This window comes from Hibiscus syriacus, unplaced genomic scaffold (genome assembly GCF_006381635.1).
Source record: "Hibiscus syriacus cultivar Baekdansim isolate YM2019G1 unplaced genomic scaffold, ASM638163v2 tig00112231_pilon, whole genome shotgun sequence".
Classification (NCBI taxonomy): Eukaryota; Viridiplantae; Streptophyta; class Magnoliopsida; order Malvales; family Malvaceae; genus Hibiscus; species Hibiscus syriacus.
Window position 1 is genome coordinate 564,368 of NW_024063276.1, and position 8,079 is coordinate 572,446.

Consider the following 8,079-nt stretch of genomic DNA (forward strand, 5'->3'; position numbering starts at 1 on the left):
GAATTTAATATTAATAAAATATTTTAATATCATTTTCATCAAAATATTAATTATTAAAATATTTAAAATATATTTATTAATATTTATAATAATATAATATTATATTTTTAATATTATATAAAATAATCAATTATATATAATAATAAAGATATTATATTTTTATTTTAATAATATATAATAAATTTTTTTATATATTTAATAATGAATAATATTATTTATATATTTCAATAATATTTTAGTAAAGATATTAAAATATACTAATTAATATTTTTAAAATATAATATAGTACTATTACTTTAATAAATAATTAATATAATTTATAAAATTTTATTTCACTAAAATATACCGAAAAAATGTTTAAATAACATCTTCCAAACATCATAAAACGTTTTCCATATGATTTCCAGAAATGTAATTCATTTTCCAGAAATGTAATTCATTTTCCAGAAATGTAATTCATTTTCCAGAATTCAAATTCCAGTAATTCATTTTCCAGTAATTCAAATTCCAGTAATTCATTTTCTGGAAAACCAATTACAGCTAAACAAACAGACCCTAATTTTTTATATTATTATCGGATTAATGCAATTTTTTCTAACATTATGAAGTCAATCTCGTTAGTCTTTCCAATTTTGAAACATGATCACCCATGTGTTTCGACTTTGTCTAATGAATTGACCAGAAAGATAACTCACTTTTGAATTTTTCGAAACCATCATCACTATCGCTGAATTCAAAACTATCACCAATGCTGGATTGACTAGACATTAGTTCATTTTATATCATATACAATCATTACAAGTTAGTTATCTTTCTAAAAAATAGAATATTAGTTCATTTTATATCACATACAATCATTACAAGTTAAAAATTCACTACTAATAATGACAAAAAAACAGTATGGTAATATAAAAAACGAAACGTATTTTTTTATACATTTGGATGACATTATCCAGAAGTTGTATTTCCTCAAAAGCATACCAAAAGGTGAAAAGAAAATAAAACTATTTCAACCTCTCTGCATCCCATTATTTTATTATTATGTCTCATTTCTGTAGCATCACCGGCTTGGACTTTCTCGATATTAGCATATTCTTGAGAATCCAAATTTTCGTTTCTTCATCTGCACTGGACTTATAACTTATGATTATGGTTTTCAGAACTGGACCGGTTAACGAATCGGTCATATTATCAGTTCACTGATTCAATCGATCGAATCGATTTGATTGATCGAAAGAATCGGACGACGTCATAATTATTTAAAAAATTAAATAAAAATACCAAAAATATTTAATAAAAAATAATTTTTTATATCATAAGTCATATTCAAAGCAAGTCATAACATATATAAATTAAAAACCATAAAATCAAGTGAAACAAAATGATTCAAATTAACTACAACATAATATTTAAGGTAAAACATATTAAATAATAAATATAATTATTTAACTATAATTAAAAAATAAATTTGGGACTAAAAAAATCATAACAAAATGATATTGTTTGGTTAAATTTTTTTTTTTAAAAAACAATCCCACATAGCTAAGAAACATAGAAGAGCATCCCAAAAGTCTAAAGAGTAAAAATATGAGAACAAAACAATCTCACATTGCTAAGAAACATAGAAGAGAATCACAATTAACTTCTATAAATAATAGAGGTAATTTGCATTCAAAATCATGGAGCCTTTTGGTGAGCATTGAGTAAACTATTCTTTCACTTCAATCAAGCTCGAATTTTAGGCTTCAATTGAGCTTCTAATTTTTTTTAGTTCAAACCTTTTTGAGTTCAAGTTTTAATATTATATTTCGAGTTCGAGTTGAACTTGATAATTTTTAACTTGTGAGTTTGAGTGGAGTTGAGCTTACTTTTAAAGTTTTCAAGTTCGAGTCGAGCTCAGCAATACTTGAGTTCGACTTGGCTCGTTTAACAAACGACGTTTGGTTTAATTAAAAAAAAAACAAAATTTTCGGTTTTTTCCGGTTTTCAGCCGATCCGGTTCGAATGATTCAACAGTTCTGGCTGTTTCACTAGTAACGGTTCAATTGATTTAGATTAAACCGGACTAGACAATTATTTTCGGTTGAACCGGCCGGTCCGGTCCGATTTTCAAAACAATGCTTATGATGTAGAATCCAAATGATGCCATCGAAAATAATTACAATTTCGACCAACCCCATACTCAAACCACAATGTTCTGAGCTGAGTGTCTACTCCACAATCACATTTCGGAAACTCCCTTCCTGTGTCCATCTTGTGTGGTTCTCCTCCTCCTTTTTAGTGCGGTTTCGCTCTAAAAATAAGAAGTTGAAATTTGGGGATTTTGACGTAAGAAAATAAGATTATTATTATTTATTTATTCTTTATTTCTGACTAGGAAATTAGATATGACATTTAATTTACTCTTATTTTTACTTTTTATTAGGGATGGATATGACAGTCGTCCCCTTTTTAAAATTTAAAATTATTATATATTTTAAATTTTTATATATATTTTTTATTAAAAATATATTTAACTACTTAAAATTTTACTTCATCCTCTAAAATTTTAATTCATCCATTTAAATTTAAATATGTCCCTTAACATAAAATAAAATCATGCTGTGTATGATGTGCCCACGCATACGCATGAGTGACTGGCTACGAAGCAATCATTTTTCAGTTATACATAAAATCGTGGCTCTTTCCTTAACTTAAAATTCCTTCACTTCTCCAAAAGAACAGTCTAATTCCATCTATCAATTCTCAAAGTTTATTCCTTTATCATTCAACAGACCATAAAGTAGATAAAATTGCTTCTTTGTTGGAGAATTGTAACGATATTGATTCTTTGAGAAAGTTTCATGCTTGTATTTTCACCAATGGGCTTCGTCAAAATACTTTTATAACTTCAAAGCTTTTAACTTGGTTTGGGTTCTCAGTTGATTCAAGATGGGTATTTGATGGAATTATAAAAAACAACAGTTTCCTTTGGAATTCAATTCTCGTTGGATGTTTTAGAAGCAGTAAATATGGTGAAGTTCTTAGGCTGTATGTGAAATCGAAGCAAAAAAGGATTGGTTTAGATGGTTCGGCTATTATTTTTACTCTGAAGAGTTGTGTTGAATCGGGTAGTTTGGATTTGGGAAAGGAGTTCATATTGATGTTTTTAAGTTTGGATTAAGTAAAAATCAATTTGTGGGATCTTCACCTGTAATTCTATATTAGAAGTATGGAGATATGGTTGGTGCTTCCAAAGTGTTCGAAGAAATAACTGAAAGAGGCGTTGTTTACACTTCAATGATAACTGGCTATGCACAAGTTGGCGATCGGCTGGCTTATAAGGCGTTTGAATTTGCTCGTTCCATGCAGAAGGAATGGATCGATCCCAATAGGGTGACGATGGTGAGTTTACTGCAGGCAACAGCCGAGTTGGAAGCATTGAAACATGGCAGGACGATCCATGGATATGCTTTTAGAAGAGGGATTGGTTGTTTAGATGAAATATTTGAGACGAGTCTCATGGATATGTATGTTAAATGCAAGGTCCCAACAATGGCAGCTTGCATTTTTGGTAGAATGACGATGAAAACAATTTGTTCATGGAATGCAGTGATAACTGGGTATATTAATATGGGGAAGCCATTGTAAGCTTTGGGACATTTCTGTAAGATGGCAGATGAAAATGTTTCCCCAGATTTGATTAGCTTAGCCAATGGGATTTTGTGTTGTGATGATTTGAAGTATTTGCGAGAAGGAAAGAGTATACATGGTCATATTATTCGGATAGGTTACGAGCTCGATCTAGTTGCTACCACTGCTTTGGTTGATATGTATTCCATGTGCAATGATTTGGTCCGAGCTAGGCAATTATTCAAAGTAATGGAGACGAGAGATGTGATTTTATACAATGTTATGATGTCAGGTTATCTCCAAAACAGTTTTGCTATCGAATCTATTGACATTTTTATTGAAATGGTCTGTATTGGTCTCAAACCAAACCTAGGTTCTATCCTTAATGTGCTTTCAGCATTGTCACAGCTGAAGAATGTACGAGGAGGAAGAAGTGTTCATGGCTACATTCTGAGACATGAGTTTCATATGCATACCGAAGTTGCCAATCAAATCGTCTACATGTATGCAAGATGTGGTTGTCTTTATGATGCAAGGACAGTCTTTGACAGGATACAATACAAGGACTTGGTTTCATGGACTTCAATGATGATGGGTTATATCTACCATGGGCATCCCGATGAAGCCATCTTATTGTTCCAGATGATGAAAAGTGAAGGACTTGACCATGATTCTGTCACTCTGATAAGTTTACTCCAGGCATCCTCGAAATTTGGATATCCAAGTCTAGCAAAAGAAGTTCGCTGTCATTCGTATTGAGCTCAACTAGATCAAGAAACACTAGTAACAAATTCCCTGATGACTACTTATGCCAAGTTGGGAAAACTAAATATGGCAAGAAATCTATTTAAGCACACCACTAGAAGGTGTCTGACATAATGGAACACAATGATCTCTGCCTATGGGATGCATGGAAACTGCAAAGAAGTTCTTCAATTATTCGACCGAATGAAAAACGAAATGATCAAACCAGATGACACAACCTTCACATCAATACTTACTGCATGCAGTCACTCTGGCATGGTGGAAGAGGGTCTGCAAGTGTTTGACTGCATGAGGAAAGAATATGGCATAATACCCTGTGAACTGCATTACGGATGCATTGTAGATTTATTAAGCCTTGCAGGACGTCTTGAAGAAGCATACGAATTGCTTAAATGGGTGCCTGCAAGACAAAGTGCATCAGCACTGGCTGCCGTATTGGCTGCTTGTAGAATCCATGGAAATACAGAACTGGGAGTGATTTTTGGAAATAGGCTTTTGGATTTAGAACCAGAAAACCCGAGTGTATATAATTTAGTTTCAAATTTATATGCAGAAAGTGGAAAATAGGATGGTGCAGCTAGAACAAGGAGCATGGCAAAAATGAGGCGTTTGAAGAAGGCTACTGGATATAGTCTGATCGAACTAAATCTGGGAGCTTCAACGATGTAAATATTTCTGGGACCTGATTTCCATATATATTTTTTTAATTTAGAAGGAATTGAACCAAAAACAAGAACAAATAACAACGACCTCAGTTTCTCATGTTTTTCTTCAACGATGCAATGGTTTCAATGATAGTCCTTTTGGAAGTCCCTCCATTTCTAGCAGCTTTCCTAGCTTCTTCCCCTACCGTTTTAGCTTTAATCTTCAACTTCCCATCTTTCATCAACTCAGTGATCTTTCTCCGAATCTCATCTTCTTTAACCAGTCTCTGATTTCCCCATCCCCATGTTCTATCCCATACTCCAATCCCAGCTTTCTCCAGAACCTCTGCATTTGTTCTTTAGTCCCCATGTTGAGGCCATGCCAGCACCGGAACCCCATTCCTAGCAGCTTCCATCACCGAGTTCCACCCACAGTGGCTGACAAATCCTCCGATGGCTGAATGTCCCAGAACATCTTGCTGGTTCACCCATTCTTTCAATACCATGCATCTGTCCTTCGTTCTTTCAAGAAATAAGCTGCCTAATATCTCTTCCAAATCTTCTTCGTTTTCGTCTTTGTCAACCTTTTTCGTCTTGAGAACCCAAAGGAATTGATGTCCACTTCTCTCCAATCCATCTCTTAATTCCCTTATTTGATCTTTAGACATGGCGGTTCTACTTCCAAAGCTTAATAAAACAACAGATTCAGCCGGTTGGTCGTTTAGCCAAGGGAGATATCGAGCTTGGTTGATGTTGAGCTCGTAAGTCTCCAACAGTCCTATAGGTAGAATCGTTGGGAGATTGCTTAAAGCTCTCTTGTTTTTGATCGCTGAAAGTGATTCAGGCTCAAAGGATTCAAATGTATTCATTATGATTCCATTGCAATAAGGGAGAGCTTTAACGTTTGATAAAAGGGTTGCTGTAAAACCATGATCGGCACTGAAGAATGGAGGTGGAATGCTTGATATCGGAAATGGAGTCATCCCTGTGATCTCGATCTTGTGTGCACCATTGGCGAGTTTAGCAGCATCGGATGTTGTCAGGATCGGAAGATATGCCATGAGGGACAGAAACTTGAGAGAAGTAGTGGAAACGATGTAGTTACGAACCCCGAGATCAACAGCAGCTTTGCCAACTCCATTGGCGACAACAAGGTCTGCAAAAATGGCAGAAAGTGGTGGAGTTAAAGATGCTAATAGTGGATGTATAAGGTGTGAAGAACGGCTGGTGGCTTCAAATCGGATGATCGTCGGAAATGGTATCTGAATGCTCCGTTGGTGGGACATGAAACTCAATGTGGTTGATTTCGGGATGTGACAAGAACAAAGAAATGTATGAGGATTCAGCGGCTGAAACATTTGGAGTGGCGGTGATCAAGGTTACCTTACAGTCGTGGGATAAGAGCATGGTGGTGAGACGGAGGAACGGCATCAAGTGGCCAATTCCGGCGCTGGGAAAGAGAGCAATGTGCGGCTGAGATGCTTCTTGGGAAATTGACATTTGGTTTGGTGAGAGATGAATGCTTGGGGTTGAAGGTTTGATTTAGAGGGAAAGAGCATGTTGTACTTACACATAGAAAATAGAATAGAAGCACATGGATATTATTGTTGATTGAAGGTTTGACCTTGCATGTGACAGTACCAAACAACCAGTTAAGCATGTCTAATCAACTAACATTCAAAATTGATGGATTTAAAGAATTCCTTTTTATGGGATTGAAAATCATTAAGTTAGTCGTAGTTAGATCCGTAGGTCGGATATGGTTAGTGTTGAAAATAAGATGGGAAGGCTTTAGTTTTTTGTCCACTTTATTCAATTTCGATACATTTTTATATTTTAACTTGTCCCTTCTATATTTTATTTAGGAGAAAATAACCTCAGTGACCAAAAATCCCATATAATATACGATTTTAATCAATTTTTTCCGGATTTGCCAAAATGACCAACAAAATCGCAATGCGATCGCTAATTCGCAACGCGATCTCCATTATCGCAAATTCGCGTTGCATTTTCGCAATGCGATAGTTGAAAATCGCGTTGCGATGGTCTACAGTATCGTTGCGATTTTCCCAATTCGCAATACGAATAAGTAAATCGCAACGCGAATTGGGAAAATCGCAATGCGAATAAGTAAATCGCAACGCGAATTGGGAAAATCGCAATGCGATACTGACTATCGCAATGCGATAATAAAAAATCGCAACGAGATACTTACTTTCGCAACGCGATACTGACTTTCGCAACGCGATAATACATAATCGCAATGCGATTTTCAAAGCGCCATTAGTATCCTGGCCAAGTATTTTATTTTTAAATTCCAAACACGAATATTAATATATTGGAACACTGAACTGTCCACAGTATATCCCGTAATCGCAACTCATAACCTAAAACCTAAAATCACAACTCAGTCCCATCTCCATCTCTCACTCTCTCACCCATCTCCGACGAAATCCGTCCCCATCTCCGGCGAAATCCGTCTATCTCCATCTATCAGAGCCACCCTCACAATCAGAAATGGAAAATCAACCAAATCAACCAACGAGGGTTAGTTTTTTTAATTATTTTTTTTTTGAAAATTTTGCATTATTATTAGGTTTTTCATATTGAAATTGATGATAAGTTTACTGGTAATTTCAATAATAGATTAACCATTTCACTTAGATTGCTTATTAAATCAACCGAGAATCGCAACGCGAAATGCAAATCGCAACGCGATTTTAGTTTCGCGTTGCGATTCTCTCGTTGCGATAGTCGAATTCGCGTTGCGATTTTCATTTTCGTGTTGCGATTTTCATTTTCAGAAACTATTCTTCTTCTGCGAATTGAAACTTGAATGAATTGCATTACTTCAACCAAAAAACAAAGACAAATACGAAATTCACAGTGTTGCATATTTAAGTTTGAAGAATAAACTACTACTATTTATGTTTATTATTGTTTTTGGTATATCTTCACAGTGTAGTTTTTGGTATATCTAATTTAGTATGTTTATTGTTTTTGTAGAACTTTTATTCGGCTCAATTGACCTTGAGAAATAAAGTCAGCCTGGCCAAAA

The 8,079-nt window shown here is 34.5% G+C and overlaps 2 pseudogenes; one reads left to right on the forward strand and one right to left on the reverse strand.

The window, feature by feature from the left end:
• Positions 1–2,695: 2,695 nt before the first annotated feature.
• Positions 2,696–5,046, forward strand: LOC120176203 (annotated as a pseudogene).
• An 82-nt stretch (positions 5,047–5,128) lies between these two features.
• On the reverse strand, positions 5,129–6,521 carry LOC120176278 (annotated as a pseudogene).
• Between the last annotated feature and the right edge of the window lie 1,558 nt (positions 6,522–8,079).